The sequence below is a fragment of the Glandiceps talaboti genome, chromosome 22, assembly GCF_964340395.1.
Source record: "Glandiceps talaboti chromosome 22, keGlaTala1.1, whole genome shotgun sequence".
In the NCBI taxonomy this organism is placed as follows: Eukaryota; Metazoa; Hemichordata; class Enteropneusta; family Spengelidae; genus Glandiceps; species Glandiceps talaboti.
In genome coordinates, this window is record NC_135570.1 from 4,439,801 (window position 1) to 4,458,359 (window position 18,559).

At 34.5% G+C, this 18,559-nt stretch overlaps 1 protein-coding gene across 1 annotated transcript in view; it reads right to left on the reverse strand.

The window, feature by feature from the left end:
* Nucleotides 1-17,934, reverse strand: part of LOC144451932 (PH and SEC7 domain-containing protein 1-like) — a 54,858-nt gene extending 36,924 nt beyond the window's left edge. The window contains exon 1 of the mRNA XM_078142846.1: nucleotides 17,786-17,934. The gene's annotated coding sequence lies outside the window, so the exon portion shown is untranslated. The remainder of the gene's footprint in view (nucleotides 1-17,785) is intronic.
* Between the last annotated feature and the right edge of the window lie 625 nt (nucleotides 17,935-18,559).

An 18,559-nucleotide genomic window follows, 5' to 3' on the forward strand; every position in this document is an offset into this window, starting at 1 on the left:
AGGAATTTTACTGTATTTTTTTTATACTTGTTGTTCTGTGACACAAACATTATTAAAATGTCATTAATTTTACAATGTCCACAATGTAATAAACGTATGTGTGTAAACATAAAATACAGTAAAATCTACTCTAGTTCCCTAGTTATTTTACCTGGGTGCCCAGAGTGTTTGTGTTAAAGTTTGTATTAAAGTGTACAATCTTCCTGACTTCCCCAGTCATTTTACCAGGGTTTCTTACATGCATATATGTACCAATGTGTTTTTGTTATACAGGCAGTAACAATGTGTCCGCTAAGCCAATTTGACGTGCCACTAACACACACAATTTCTAGTGAGGCACCAAAATTTGATGTTCCCCAATCTCTTACTATGTGGTGACTCACAAGAATGTCAGGTTTTATCATTTTGACTCACAACAACAAAATTTGGCTATCATTAGAGGGCATACTGGGCAGTAAGTAGGTACATGTAAAATCTTTCTGAATTCCCTTGGTACTACCGTCCTTTACCAGGCACTCCCCAACACCCATTATGGTAAGGGGTACAATGTATGGAAAGGTATGTAATTTTTACCAAATTCCGTTACCCAGGTTCTGAAACATTTACAGGCCTAATCTGCATATAAATAGGAGTTGGATTAAGATGACGCTTGTTACTACATGTAGATGACTTTGACCATGTACACACACTCACAGAGCTCGTAGAGTGCCTATGAAACTGCCATTTTAGAGATTTTTTTATCACCTAATGTTGGACTATGGTATTATGAATACTGAATACATACAACAGGCCTGTGGCAGAGGAGAGACGTATGTACCTAACCACCTCATCAATGTGCCTTCTAAGCCAATTTGAATCATGCACCACTGATGTACATGTAAACAATTTCAAGTGACGCACCAACATTTGGTGTTCCCTACATAGTATCTCTTACTATGTGGTGACTCACAAGAAATACCAGTTTTTCTCATTCTGAGTGACTATAATAAAATTTAACAAAGGACACACTGAAACAATCATGGTATGTTCAATAGTAAAAGTGTTGTTGGGATCCAGTAAAAAGAACGACTAAACTTCCAAAATGGTTGACTTTGATCGTAAATGTAAATCTTACGTTTCGTCTTCCGCAAATGCTTCTGTTTTGGCAGGATAACATTTCATAATCAACTTTCCCATTACTCTGTATCTTTTTTTGACATCTGTGCTTATAATCCACATTACAAACGTACATGAAGACAGATAAATTAACCGACATTTATTGCAAGCATTCATGCATGATGATAAAGCATCAAAGTCATGCAATCTGTCACTGGGAATCCAAAGCCTAGCATTTCAATTTAACAAACAATTATTTATTGCATTATCTGTACATCTGTACATTTTACAATATATTATCTCAGATTGCCATGGATATGCGCTTATGCAGGCATACATGTAGATGTAACATCTTGTATGGTTCAAGTGGTACAGTTGTAAATATGTACATGTACACTGTACTGGTAGTACTCTGGCAATTGAGGTTTCAGTTTACGATAGACATAAACTAAAATTACAGTTCTGGCATGATGTGGACCTTTTTGCCCTCTGAAGCCAATTTGATGCACCACTGACGCACACAATTTCTAGTGACGGACCAAAATTTGGTGTTCCCCTATCTCTTACTATGTGGTGAGTGTGCCCTCTAAGCCAATTTGATGCACCACTGACGCACACAATTTCTAGTGACGCACCAAAATTTGGTGTTCCCCTATCTAGATATCTTACTATGTGGTGAGTGTGCCCTCTAAGCCAATTTGACACGCCACTGACACACACAATTTCTAGTGATGCACCAAAATTTTAACTACTACAGTGTTAGTTTGTGTCTACATTTTGTATCTTAGTAATCACTCATCAGTTGTGCTGCACTATGTCATCAGTTGTGTTGTACTATGTCATCAGTTATGTTGTACTATGTCATCAGTTGTGTTGTATTACATGTATGTCATCAGTTGTGTTGTACTATGTCATCAGTTGTGTTATACTGTCATCAGTTGTGTTGTATTACATGTATGTCATCAGTTGTGTTGTACTATGTCATCAGTTGTGTTGTACTATGTCACCAGTTGTGTTGTACTATGTCATCAGTTGTGTTGTACTGTCATCAGTTGTGTTGTACTGTCATCAGTTGTGTTGTACTGTCACCAGTTATGTTGTACTGTCACCAGTTATGTTGTACTGTCACCAGTTATGTTGTACTGTCATCAGTTGTGTTGTACTGTCACCAGTTATGTTGTACTGTCACCAGTTATGTTGTACTGTCATCAGTTGTGTTGTACTATGTCATCAGTTATGTTGTACTGTCACCAGTTATGTTGTACTGTCACCAGTTATGTTGTACTGTCACCAGTTATGTTGTACTATGTCATCAGTTGTGTTGTACTATGTCATCAGTTGTGTTATACTGTCATCAGTTGTGTTGTACTATGTCATCAGTTGTGTTGTACTATGTCATCAGTTGTGTTGTTCTATGTCATCAGTTGTGTTATACTGTCATCAGTTGTGTTGTATTACATGTACATGTCATCAGTTGTGTAGTACTATACCATTTGTGTATATTCTAGTGCTACCGGTACATTTACATTATCAGCTGATTACTACTTTGTCATCAGTTGTGTGCTGCTGTCATCAGTTGTGTAGTATGAAGTCATCAGTTGTGTCATACTATGTCACCAGTTCTGCACTAGATTGTATACATCAGATTTATTATATTGAAACTCCAAAGCTAAATGTACACTGTACATTTTGAAAATCATACTAAATGAACTCATACTACAGTCAACACATAAAATGGCCCACATTATCATACACATGCATTATAACATTAGCACAGGTTTCTAAATGTAACTTCTACATGTATTGATATTCAAAGCACAAATCTCTACCTAGTTAGAAAGCTATACACATACACATGGCACAGTAGAATGTTCGTTGATTGGGATGGTACGTATTGCCTACAGTATAATGGGCTCTCTTTGAACACATACATGTAGTTATGGTCAACTAGCTAGGCAGTTTAAAGCTACTGCAATTGGGATCGTTTTTTTTTTTAAAACTGTTTTTGTTCGATATAACTGACTTACTTTTCATGTCGTACACCCTGCACAGTACTGAAACACCTACAATGTATGGTTAAGACAATTCTGTGTAGCTGTATGCATACATGTATAATGGTACAATACGAATCCTATCAAATTTATTTTGGGATCAGCACTCTAAAATCAGCAGTCTAACACAATCACAATTTCAATCTGTTAAGAGTTGCATACATGTTAACTGAAAAACATATTTATTGCCCTAACTACAAAGTTATTTTCTGAATAAAACAATGACAAAATGGAGTAAAACTTAAACTAAGGGGTACAAATGGAACTCTTAACTGTTTTTTTCTAATATCTGTAACTTTTTAGTTTAAAAAAATGTACATTTCCATCTATGTGCATGCAAATATAAAATAAACAATGCTAATTTTTTGTGGCAAATACCACATTATACATTTGTGCAAGAACGATAAATCACTTGGAAATAAACATAGTATGACACTTCTAACCACCAAGGGAAATTAATAAATTCATAAATTAAATATTTAATCATTTCATCTATTTATCTATCCTCGGATCAAATAAAACTGATTAATATATAAATTAAATCATTGATCGATTACGAAAATAAGAGAAATTAACTTCCCATATGGCGTTATTCATAATAATTTTCAAAGAATATGGTACTTTACATAAAACTATTCTATTGTTATGCAAATTATGACAGGTCAATCCATTATGTTCTAGGGGAGAGAGAAATTAAAAAGGACTGGTAACAAACAAATTTTTTTCAGTTTTTGTTTTTATTTTCAACATATTTATGTTGTACTTTGCTATGTATTATGATCTAGTTATCAAACCTTTAATTGGCAAATCATGCCCATTCGTTGATAAATGGTTGGAGATTCTTCATTTTTATATTTACATACAGACATCAAGTCAATGTACACATGCATCAATAACTAGTAGCCAAGCCATTCAGCTAATTACAGGGATTGAACCATTTTCAATAAATGTTTAGTGTGTTTGCAAATAGCTACATGTAGCTAGGCTGTAAGGTATGCCTTGACGGGACGCCCTCACACATCGGTCAACCTAGAGGATGCCGGTGAGGGCAGAGTGACACAACATATCTTACAATCTATAGGTGAGCCTAAAATGAGGATTTCGCTCTCCCTTTACCCCTACCACACCTGACATTTTGCTATCAACCTACACATATTGCTTTAATGAAACTACAGCCAGAAAAACAGGTGAAAATTCTCATTGGGTTTTCAGTTCTTCTTGCTGTCAGATGACATCAACAGTGTCACCATGTGATTAGAACCAACTCTGAATATTGAGCTGTATGATGAAAACATGATTACCATACTTGGCATTGCTGCAGGAAATAGTAATCTAATTTTAGGTTTGAATATAGGTCCACAATAGCAATATGCCAGGCGTGGTAGGAGAAAGTGAGACTCAGAGTAAAACCACAAGACTGGATTCTTAGCAAGCATCAGGCTAAAAAATATGAACAAAAAACAGTGAAAGTTCAAATACAATGGAGGTCATTGTCCGACATAAAGCATGTATCGATTCTTCATTACTTCAAACAGAGCTCTGACTTCAAAATGACTCATCAGTCATAAGTGAATGCATTGCAACATATGGCATAGGCCATCAACACTTTCCATTTATAGTACTAGAAAACTGCCTATTTTGACAGGAACAAAGAACATATACATCATATACATATATATATATATTTCTAATTATATAATAAGACATGAGGGTTAACTGTACATATTGTTATGAAAGATATTAAATTCAATAGTGACTCATCTAATGGCAACAACAAAATGGGTATGCATGAACAAATTGTTGATACTGAAAAGCAGAGACCATACTTAGAATAGCAGAGTGCAATATAGTTACTTTGGAATGATAAATTGGAAATGAATGCAACGTTTTGATCCATCTACTACGGACTTTAATCACGCAATGATTGATTTATTCAGCGTTGATGTCTCTCTCTGGACTGGTGGAATACCAAGGATACAAACTACCATAAATTTATGGACATATTATAGCGTCAGCTGTGGGTAAACATATTTGTATATACATGTACATTGTACTGTATGGTGTGACAAATCCAATCAAATTGATTTTTGAGTCCGTACCTAAATATCAGTGCAGTCAATGCTATATGATTTCAATGTATTGCTTTTATACTACTTACGAATAAAGTTGACCTCTACTGTAATAGGGAACTTGCAATCCAGACTGAGCATGCTCAGATGCAAAGGACTATGGGATTATCTGTGGTTATCGTAATACCTAATCTGGAGCTACTGATAAAATTACCCTCCCACAATGGTCAGGGTAACTATGAATTGATTATTTGTGGTTACAAACAATGTAACATTATTGTTTACAATACTAATTGATTAGTATTTATTATCACATTTCCCATGATGCAACATTCAACATGGCGGGTTTGCAAGTTCCCTATTAAACATGTACAATGTCAAATTATTGGTATTTTAACAATTTTCAGTGAATAAATTTGTTGGTTGCCTGATTGAAAAAATACATTCTCTCTCGTAACAGCTCATGTAGGTTTAAACTCAGTAGTACTGAAGCATAAAATCACAAAACTAGCGTAGCAACCTCAATATTGAAATACTACGATTTGATATGAAATTTTAATGTAGATAATCCTTCTGTGAATATCATGTTTTTGTATGACTCTAGAGTGATATTAGAAGAAGAACTACATCAATCATGCAGATGGGATATGTCAATTCTGGAATCATTTAAGAGACGCAGTATGTCAACAGAGCTAATAATTGTATAAATATCACTTAGAACAGAACTAATACTACTATATGTACATATGGATCATTCAGTTGATTTTTCTGGGAACTGTCGAAAGAAGGTCTACAATGTATGTATGGGGCATGCTTGTTTCTCAGTGATTCACATAATATACATGTATTTGTTGTTCGGAAGGCATTACTTTACATATCTATGTTTCCTATGACCCAATCGACCCTATATTTCTTCAGTCTTGAAATATTTATTTAAACTTGATACCCTGTGCAGCAGGATAAGGAAAAATAGCATCAATGGTGTTGTAGTACAAATGCAGAGTTAGTGTTTTTTTTAAACGTTTATATACACCATACTGTTGGCAGGGGCAGTAATCTTCATTGCTGGGTCAATTATGTAAATTATATGGAAGTTTATACATTTGCCTTGTGATATTATAACAACGCTATATTATACATCATAGTTGCATAGTTGCCAACATACCTGAAGATACAACAATCCCATATTGAAGCACCACTGACACACACAATATGTTGCCAAAATCCAAACAAGGAAAAAAAGACATACATGAGTTTGGAGTTGGCATTACAACTTAATACTTTATTTGCCTATTAGTATTAATGTTCTATACTCTATCTATTGTAACACAATACAGGATTATTAGACATTCCATACATTAGGAAACAATTCCATGCTGTTTTACACTAATCTGAAATCCCTGTACTGGAATTAATCTGTGAACCATAACTATCCCATATATTGAATCTCATGGACAAACACAGCAGCACTAGTGGATTTCACACTCTCTAAACATCATATCAAACACTCAATCACTCACTCACTCACTCACTCACTCACTCACTCACTCACTCACTCACTCACTCACTCACTCACTCACTCACTCACTCACTCACTCACTCACTCACTCACTCACTTACTCACTCACTCACTCACTCACTTACTCACTTACTCACACACTTACCTACCTACCAACCAACCAATCAATCCATAATTTGTACAATGAGAAACATAGAGTTATTATAAAATGTAAGTACAGGCAGCCTAATATCATAACTTTAGTGGGAGACCCAAATGAAAATTTCAAATAGCCGGGAACTCAGAACCTACTTTGGACAGACACACACACCTGCACATACTGTACACAAGAAATGCACACAAATAAGAAGGTAAGACAGACTACTAACTAGTATTATGTAAACAGACAGACAGCCATCAAACTCATCATGTCATCAAACTCACATGTGTGCAAAGCATGCTATACTAATAATAGTCTGTCTTTACAACATCTCCATACATGTGTACAGATAAAGACATTACCATTCACCTCATCTGACAATGGCAAACAACTGTTAATTGTGTTACATGTACATTATTGTATGTTCCATGAACAGTCCAAATATAGAAACATGCAGACAGACTGCTGGTACAAAATTGTACAAAATTCAAAACTACACAAAATAGGCTTGTTCCTCACTTCATCTATACTGTCCTTGTATTATAAGCACTTTTCATTATGAATTATGTGTATACATTACACATATGTTATGTGTATATTATTGCTGTGTGTAAGTTTATGCGATTGAGTACATTTGTTTCAATTTTGTACGTACGTACAATAACAAACTTTTTACACTTTTTGCATCTTTTTGCAATGTATTGAGTTATGAACATGGACTTGGTATATGTTCTTTCGCATTATTTTTTCAAGTAGAAAAACATAGTGAAGCTGTTTTATCAAATAAAAATCCAAAATAAATACCAAATTCTCATCCATATGGCCACTTAACAGCAGGAAAAATTTAAAACCCAATGAGAATTTGCGCCTCATTTCGTGCTGAACATTCATAGAAGTAACCAGCCACTAGCAAAATGCCAAATGTGGCAGCAGAATGGAGAGCCAAAAATCCCCACACTACTGGATTCTAGGCTGGACTTCATGACTCCTCAGGACTATGTCTGTTTACAAAATGTACATACATGTACATTGTATATTTATGTATGTTTGAATACAAATATTTTTAGGATGTAACTTGCATACTAATATTATCTGTATAATATTTATAACTGACATTTTATTCCTTATAATATAAACCCGTAAAAAGCTTGTTGCCCAAAATTAGATAATTCATGCAAGCTGTGTTCATGCTGCTTTGCCTAGATATTTTATGGCATCAAACACATGTCTTATGACAGTGTTCTCCCTAGGAAAGATTCAAAAGATGCTGGCTAATTTGCATACTACTCTGCACATTGTGGTCATTTGCATATTTTGCATACTACTTTACATATTGTGGTAATTTGCATAATTATTTACAGTCTAGGCCATACCCTATAAGTACATGTATCTTTGAATTGCAAGCTATCTCTTGAGAAGGGATTCGAAGCCACGGATAGCCTCACGACAAACACCTATAAAAATGTACAAGATATAAATACATATTTGATAATATACAAATTCATTTGCACCAATAAATAAAGCCCTAAATTTAAAATGAAAATAGCTGATTGAATAAAGGACTTCTTATAACAATTTTTAGGGCATTGAAGATGCACTTTGATTCACCAACCTGACAGAAGAAATTGGAACTCGGATGACGTGGACATGTTTGGTCTCTGAGAGTTGCTATGATGTTGCTTTGATATCACAGTGTTAAAAGATCAGCGCAACACGGTCTCAATTTTCATATTTCAAAATATTATGACAGGAGACATTATCACAGTATGGTGAGATAATTTATCATGTCAGAGAACATGATATGTGTCTAGTAGTAACAACGGCATGCCACAAGTTTTTGGACTTTTAAAAGGCAGGCTAATTCAACTTCCTCAGGGCATGTACCTACATAATTGTTTGGTTAATTCTAATACACAGGGTGAAATAAGTGACTTATAGTAAGTATTCTAAAAGCAATTACAATTGCTAGGATACATTTGTACACCAGAGTGATACACATTTTATACATGTAACTACAATTAGATATTATTCCCCAATATTTTCTTTGTACAGCCAAGGAAAATATGAGTGACTTAAGGAGCCTTGTCACTTCAAGTCGCTAGACAATTAGTAACAACATTAGGTTATGAGTATTTACCAGCTGAATGAAGAAAAATAGGGGAGAATAACTCTAATATACATCTAATTCCAGTGTACTTCCTCAAACATAATTCATGAAAAATGGGAAAAATAATGACGATTTTCAATATTTTGAGTTATATTTTGGGTCATGCAGAACCACTCACTGACTTTAGATATGGGTTGTTGTGACATAGAACAACTGAGGTGTATACTCCATATTTTCTGTTCAGAGACAATATATTGGCTTGTGCATGGTACTATACAACATGGTATTTAGTTTGAAATCATATATCTAAATTTGAATTTTCTAACATTAACAAATGTATACAATGTACATACAACATCAAAAACCCGAAACCACACCCCTATTTACAGCACCATCCGAAACATACCTGCCAAGAGAGGTCAATATTTCGTTGCTTTAGCAGAAACATTTGCTCTGGCTTGCAAGAATGTGTATATACTGAATACATGCATGTATATATATGTACATCTGTATAGCTACAAAATGTACAGAGAATAACACTACGACATGTACAAGCATTTCAAACATTTGACTCTCCATTCTTGACTAATTGGAGGAATGATCTATTCATGTGTGACGGGCCATGAATATTGTATCTTAGTATGCAAAAGACTCGACTCTAGTAATACAAAATACTTGGATATTTTGTATACATGTAATACAGAAAACGTGATATCCGTCAAGCAATCTCACACACGTGTACGTCTTCACGTATTGTTGAAATGTCTAGATAAATCAAAGTAGAATAAATACCCCTCAATAACACTGTTACACAAGTCGTAATTGTACACATACATGCACACACAAAAATTCAGTTACTTTGAACCAAATACAGACTCCTACTTCCCACCTACATTGTACAGGTATGAATCCATGGGCTGTTGTTGTAATTGTAAATAATACCTTAAGTTCTGTTTGTCTTTATGCTAAATTCTGCTTGAGTGATCCAGTCTTGCCAATGGCTACATAGCAATTGGTACTAGTTGCAAGCTGTCACCGAGTAGTTGGACTCAGTCCAATAGAATGACAACTAATTAAGATACAGCTTTCACAAGTTGAGTTTTACAGTAGATGTACATCTCAAGAATCACTTTCCGTCTTGGCTAGTATCGGGTTAGCTCAGGAGTCAGTACTACTAACACTAACACTGCCCCTGTGAGTTAGCAACTAAAATGGTTACTTAGGTTTCAGAATCTCAGTAACAGAAGGTGGAAATCTGGTAAAACATAGATTTCAATACTATGCATATACATTTGTACCATCATTTTGGTGGTGCTTAACTCCAGTAAAATAATTGGGAAACTCAGGTTCAATTTACCTATCCTGTTTTGCTCAACTTGTAAGCTGTGTTACACACAGATGCTCCCTGGTAGATAGAGGATTTTTAAACCCTAAAAACAAAAACACTACCCTGCACCAGCCAAATGTAACACAAAAGTTTAACAATACAGTGTTACATGTACACCTGCCAGGCCAGGTAACACCAGGTAAGCAAATTTGAGGGAGGATGAAAACAAATAATTTAGAGGAGGTAGAGGAGGCCATCAGGATAAAAACGTAAACATGTACTACGAAGGTCAATTCAGGCAAAATAACGAAGGTAAAACAGCAATGAACGATAAGCCGACATCTACATTGGATTTTAATCAGATTGACTGAGACATAGCCTACCTGTTGTCTTGAAAGACTAACACTACTCCATTATTTCAACTAATTCTACAGAATTAAAAGATATGCAATACATTTATCTATCCTAAAAGTTTACACTTTCGTATCAACCTTATTGTTTTAAGAAAAGTTTAAAAACGCATCTTTTCCGCAAAGCTTTTAATTAACTGTTTTTTCAGATGTACATGTATCAAGTGTTGTTTTAGTATCAAGTGCTTTTTCTTTTTTTAGATTTGTGAACCGTTTAGAGCATTCTATGGATTTACGGTATAGAAAAATAAATATTATTATTATTATTTTGTTATTTTTGTTAACTACATTGTATCAATTATTACTATAGTTGATATATTTACTAGTTTATTTTAGCACCAAACACTTATTGCAGAAAATCCAATGAAGAAATGTTTTCTTAACAGATGCAATAAAGATTCTATTCTATTCTATTCTATTTGTCTAGTCTAGTTTAGTCCATTCTAGTCTAGTCTATATATCCTAACTGCCATTTGATTTTTTGAATACAAACTCAAGTCATGCACTGCATTCAATACACAATGGTACCATTTTTAGTTTACACCCAGTTTCCAAACCATTCTCATGGGAGGTAAAATTACTATATTCATGGACTCCTAGATGTAGACTAGAGTGCAAAGGTGCAATAATCGTATTGTGGTCATGAATTAATGAGTTCTTCAAGAGTCTATTTACCAGTTGGATGATTGGTTGTCACACTCAAATACTGCTATTCAGTGTCTCAAAGGATGAAAAGTAACCAGTTTCCTGTCAGTCAGCATGTGCTTTACACTATCACAACTCAAGTGGACGGAATGAGCTTTAGTACAACAAAACAGAGCACAGTGCGATATGTTGACTTGATAACATAGTCTGAAAACACTGAAGCATTCAGATTATAGTACTGTGAAATATGCTACATCAAATACGTGTTGTAAAATTGACATAGATAACTTATAAAGCGTGCTATAAACTCAGTTCTAGTCTGGTAGCTACACATTCTATGTTCTCTCTCCACCGTGGAGAGAGAGAGATTTTCAACTGTGGAGGGTGAGATTGTAGAAAACGAATACAAATATATAGTTATTAGACTATAATCATAATCATAATTAGACTGTAATACTCATGACTCCACTGATAAAATAACATTACCATGGCCTTAAATTAAAGATATCATGAATACAAGAACCTGGGCTTGAATCATCATGGGCATTTATTTGTAAACATAACTTCATGTTACTCCCCATCACATATTTACATTATTTCAAGACGGCAACAAGTTAAAGAGATTTGTACTGTTTCTTAGCACCCCCCCCCCCAAGTCAATTTTTATTTATATCCCTTTGAAAGATTGGTGTTCACCTGGACCTTTAATACTACCATCTACCCAACCCAATTATCACTTTGTTTTACTTGCCTTCTATGTGTAACCAATTTCCATAAATATTACATGTATATATTTGATTCCATCGATTCCTGTAAAATTAGTCTACCCTCCATAACTATAATTCAACACTATAAACAAGCAATGATAATAAGTATAATAGCCTATTTGTATTGGTAATTACTTATTTGCATTGGTAATTACTCATTTGCATGGGTAATTACTTATTTGCATTGGTAATAGCTCATTTGCATTGGTAATAGCTCATTTGCATTGGTAATTATCATTTGCATTGGTAATTACTCATTTGCATTGGTAATTGCTCATTTACAGCTACATGTACAGTACTGTGTATAGCATTACATTAGCAATGCACCACAGACAAGTTCTTACTTGTCTGTGAATGCACCAATATAATAACAATCTTTATTTATACTGGATAGTTCTTTAAGCATATAAACACTTGTCTCCCAAGAAGTCCAGTGAGGGCCATCCCTCATGGGTTCAGTGTTAATGCAGGAGAAAACCGGAGTACCCGGGGAAAACCTGCGTTGTTCGGTAGAGTCAAACTGAACGACACTCTTCTTACTTACAGCATGTTAAGAGGCAAGTGGGTTAACCACTCAGCCACTGACAACCCGTACACGTACATGTATACACCACAGGTTTCATTTGCAACACATACATTTTGTACTTTTTACAAAGATTGAATGGTTTCCAAGAATATTTTCTTATTTTACACATTCAAGCAAATGCACTTCAGAGTCAGAAGTTATTCTTAAATTACCTCAATTCAATACTCCTGTACACTGTAAAAATGTCAATGATTTATTTTGTGGTTTTTTGTTGGCAGAGAAAAAAAAACATTGAGCAGTGCAAATGTTCTACTGCATGTAGCTCTTTGATATCTAAATTACGTTGAACCTTGGTGACACCAAACTAAATTATTTGTAAGTTATACCTTTTGTGTATTACATGTATTTTTCTCCTGCTTGTACAGAATGTGTTATCTTATTATGGTTGATTAAGCTTGCATGTGTTTTGTCTATATATTATTCCACAGTTACCAGAATACATTAATTGATTTCCATTTTGATAACATCCATCGCCAACTTAAAGGCACTGGATTAAGTCCTAGATTTTCACATAAGATCATACCTTTGTCTATGATAGACTTGTTTCTATACGTACAGAGCTCTTCAAGAAAGCTGTTCTTCTCACCCATATTTTATCTCCATCAAACTGGGCTTGAACAAATTCCACCCTACTCTTTCTTGTAAATGGTGGAAGGTAATTAGCATAATAATATCTTCTTTTGTTATGTAAATATCTAATAACTCTACCATTATTTTTTGGGAAGAGCAATGTGTTATGTACGTCACAACTTGGTGAACTCTTTCCAAGTGTCTCAATGTAAGGTTACCCTCAATCTGATTAAAATCCGATGTAGTGTACACGTCGCAATTTCTTTTTTGGCTGTTACGTTTGTACTGTTGTTTGTTCTTTTGTGAGTGCGCATTACATACATCTGACAAAATACCATAGATTTTCCTGAGCCACACAAGAACAATGAGTGAATTCACTCAACCACTGAAAAAGTGTAATACACCAAAACATATGGGTACAGTACTTCAGCATGCTCTGTTCGAAAGAGCATGAGCACAGAGCGTAGCCAACGATGTTATCATTATTGTTTGGTACTTCTCTTTCTTTCAATTTCAAACACTGAGTGTCATATTGTAAGACAGATTCTGATTGGATACTCATAAGTATGTGATTAGGTTCAGGAAACCCTATGGTATTGTTTCATAATATGTATGTAACGAGTGCTCACAAAAGAACAAACAACAGTAAACGTAACAGCCAAAAAGAAATCGAGAAGTGTACACTACATCTGATTTTAATCAGATTGGGTCACCCTCTAAAAATAAGGTAACTGTGTACATGGGTTCTTTGATTACAGAAACTAAAAATATGGCTCACTGATGTTTATAAATAATGTGTGTGTACATTAACATTATCACAGAGAAGCACATGTCTGTAATACGGATATACAAAATAGTCATGAAAGGCAGCCAGGAAGCACCTTAATGTGCAGTTTTACTTTCTGTCAGGATTATCTAATATTCTATAGCAGTACATTGTAAACTGAGTACAGAGATACACTTTGGTTGCATTTCAAAGTAGTTTGATACATAATCAATCTTTGTCACAGTAAAGCAAAAAAAAAGTGTGTCTGCCCTCAGAAAACAGGGGACATGTACGTAGGTCTTATGGCTTCACTGATAACATATGTAATATTGTTAAATCAAAACACTAAAATTATACATTTCAATATTTTGCTTCTATTCACAAAAATGTCATAATTTGACCTAGACAAGGATCGAAATTGAGTCAAATATGTGTGTGATACAACAGAAAAACTTCACGCTTGATCTGTCATCCTCACCAAGTGACATTAATTACAAATCATAACAGAACTCTATTAATAAATTCACTCGTTGTCATGCTGGTTTCCCAAATTGGAAATAGCATGCATTTAAACATGTACTACATAATCAACAAACTGCTGTTTCTGGTTTTCCAGTTGATTATAGCAGAGTATGCTGCAGCCTTATGTGGGTTATTACTAATTTATCAAGCTTCACCAGGTGTTACATTATGTCAATTTCCTTTCACTGTTGTCACATTTCTCTTCAGCTGGTTATGTAATGTTACAGAGTTGTAAGAAAAGCCTTGGGGGTTCCCACACTTGTTTCCTCTGGCTTCAAGAGCAGGAAATTAGATTGTTGTAGAATACACCCTTCAAAAATTATCACTTATAGTAATACTACATGTATTAGTAACTTTTAGTGTGATAATACTACTCAAAAGTGTAAGCAGGAAGCAGAAAATATTCCCTCCTCTCATTTTCATAACTGTCACCATCATCACAATTCATATGCAAACAAATGTTCATGGACTCAAGTCATCAAAGAAAATTTCTACTCACAGAGTCAAAAAAATAAAAAGATGAAAAAATTGAAAATTTCTAGGCACAAAGTTAAAAAAGGGAAGGGAATCCCAAAATTTGATGCTAATGAGACATCAGCAAAAATTTGGTATTTGTTCCCAAAATTTGTTTTAAACTTTTTAATTATCATTTGATAACGTAATTCCTGTTAGAGGAACATATTTGCAAATAAGGTATCAGAAACCCTTTAAGTATGCTATGGTGTAAAACTGGGGCAGTCTACCCTCTAATACATACCATATATATCACTCAGTGTGTGTGGCTCAGAGGGCACAATGGTCATGAATAAAAGAAATATGACAACTCAAACTTTTGATACTGACAAGATATTGCTGTGTGTCATTAGTTAGTTATATTTACTTAGGGAGCACACAGGACTAACGGATAATATGGGAAAATTTTCAGAAGAATGAGGGGGCACTATGCAGTGTTTTGCGAAGGGCGGTAAGTAGGTAAAATCTACTGTTGTTCCCATGTCATTTTACCTGGGTTCCCAAACAAAATTACTATAGACTCTATGGGAAAACACTGCTATTTTACCCCCTTTCACACACCCTTTCTGTTACAGGGGTTTCCCAACCTTAGCAAAAACACTGCTATGTGAAAATCATGGCAGAACTCCTGCAGATTTTATCATTAACTGATAATACAAAAGACACTGTTGATATTTTAGCTTGACATATTATCATCTTTCTTTTACTAGAAGTTCAAACACAAGTAATATTGATTACTCCCACCACAACAAAGGAACTCCATACTTGTCATCTGTTTGTTTGATTAATTGTATTTGCAAACACTTGTAATAATCCCACAGACTAGAAATATTGATTTGAGGCAATGTTAACACTGGGTACATATACATGTACATGCGTTTCTATATAAGTCCTGTATACAGTGTATGTCCTGTATGTTTGGCCCAGTCAATCAAACCAGACAATGACGTGTTACAACTACTACCAGTATTATTATAACAATAGGTACCTCTAACACTGTCTATTTTTAGCAAACAAATTCTGACTAGATACCAAACACGTGTGCCATTCATAAATTAGTAATTTAACAATATTGTCAATCACTCATTTGGTGAATCTATCAATGCATTCATTCATTCACTCACTGGAATTGTGGGAGCTTGCATTACCGATTGTTATATATGTAAATTATTTGTAGTAGCTACACTGATTTATACTACATTTATGTGTTTGTATACATGTGCATAGTACGTACATTGTATGTTTGTAAATATGTATATGTATGTGTGTATACACACACACACACACACACACACACACACACATATATATACACATACATATTTACACACATACATGTGTGTATATCATATGTATGTATGTATGTATGTATGTATGTATGTATGTATGTATGTATGTATGTATGTATGTATGTATATATGTATGTATGTATGTATGTATGTATGTATGTATGTATGTATGTATGTATGTATGTATGTATATATATATATATAATTTATTATGGTGTATTGTATATATACAACATGCTAGTTCTCCAAACTACACATCTAAAATATACAAATCCTGAACTTTAAATATATACATGTATGTATATATAAATACAACTTAGCCATTCACAAATCACAAAAGGTAAATGGAAACCTCCATTCTGTAACAAAAATTTCCCATTAATAATTCTATACTTTTGTGAGAACAATGTCTTTGATAATCTACCTGCATTTGTTATTTTCACCTTTTGCTCTCACAACTTAGGATTTCAATGTCTTGTACAAGTATTTCTACAAGAAACCAAATCTATTGGTCTATAGTGGTGGCTCACAGTCTTTTTATGGACTAATTATCTGTATACATGAATAAGTACTGCTGCTAGGACAACATAAAGTAAATCGTTACAGAGAACAATGTACAAAAACCAACAAGACCTGAGCTTGTAGTAAATATGTATACCATGGAAGTATCACCGACTTTCACAAATAATTCGAGCGTCACTTTAAAATGACTTTCATATCTGCAGATGGACTTGGGAAATACAATCTACATGATCACATTACAAAGTGGTATTTAAATGATTGGTTATGTACATTGTACACCGTGTGACTGTGACCATAGTTTCCATTTCATTGCTCGGTTTTACTCTCTAAACTAAAGTTATTGTATCAACATTTAGATGCGTCGTCTTCCAACAATTGACGACAACTGTTACATCGAACGTTAACAATGCTATTAGTATTACTATGATGATCGTGTCAAAACAGCTCACATTTTCCACAACATAGCTCCTATATGATATACAGGGTCGGATAATTTGTTTTCGCTGTTGCTGTAGAACCGCTGAAAAACATGAAATCCTGTGCTATTTGTTGGGAAACTTTCACCCGTGTCCACGTAACATAAACACAACAGTGCAACCAATATTCAACGGACTATCAACGATTGCATTGCAAGGGACACTGGACTACATAATGTATCTAATGTATATAATATAAAATCAGGGCAACGTTCATACAATGCATATATGCACTCCTCCGACTATTTACGTCATTAAGGCCTACACTTTTCATCTGAATTTCTATTAAAGCTTCAAAATGCGTCAGTCCATCGGAGGAAAATTGGGTGTCATCATTATCATACGTGCAGAGATAAATACACACTGTGTCGAGTCCAGTTTTAACGCAATAAACTATATGAAATACACATACCTGAGGGCACTGTGCCGCTGCTGAGCCATCTAGTATATCGCATATGACTGGAGGAAATTCCGAACCGAGTCCTCCAACGATGGAGAAACCAAATCCTGCAGAATACTGATTCCGATGTAACGAGAGATGCTTTACGACGGATCGTGAGCCGTCCGCCATTTTGGATGTTTTTTAGTGACCCCCCAGGCAAGCTAATTTTCTAAGGCGCTAAATTTGTGTTGAATTTCATAATTGAATATGTAGTCATGGTACCATGGGACCTAAAATTTCAATTGTACTGAAACAATACTCATTATTCCATTCATAAAAAAAATTCAATTACTGACAAAATATAATCACCTGAGTCGTCACTCAGGTACGGGTCAAAGGTTACAACATGCATTATTATTGTTTTGCATGCTAAATATCACAAAGGTGAGTGTCGTCGAGTTTCTGTTGTCTTTGATCGTAAAATTGTAAGCGTTTGTTCCGCGCTAAGAGTGCGATCTCTTCGTTGTATGACAGTATTGCATATCCAATTGATGTCTTTCAGTGAACGTTTTTGTTCTGGCTTTCCTAGTAAAGTATTCCATTGATAGACGTATGGCTCACAATATTTGTTTATTCTCACGATCTCAGCCATTGTTTAACATCTGAGACTCAGTGAGCAACTCTTTTGAGACAGGATGCAATATTTTTCATCTCGCAACTGAAACAGAAATTGAATGAAAACAATCACATTTCAAGCAATTAAAATCAATAACAGATGTTCATATTTCTGTAATTCAAGGTAAA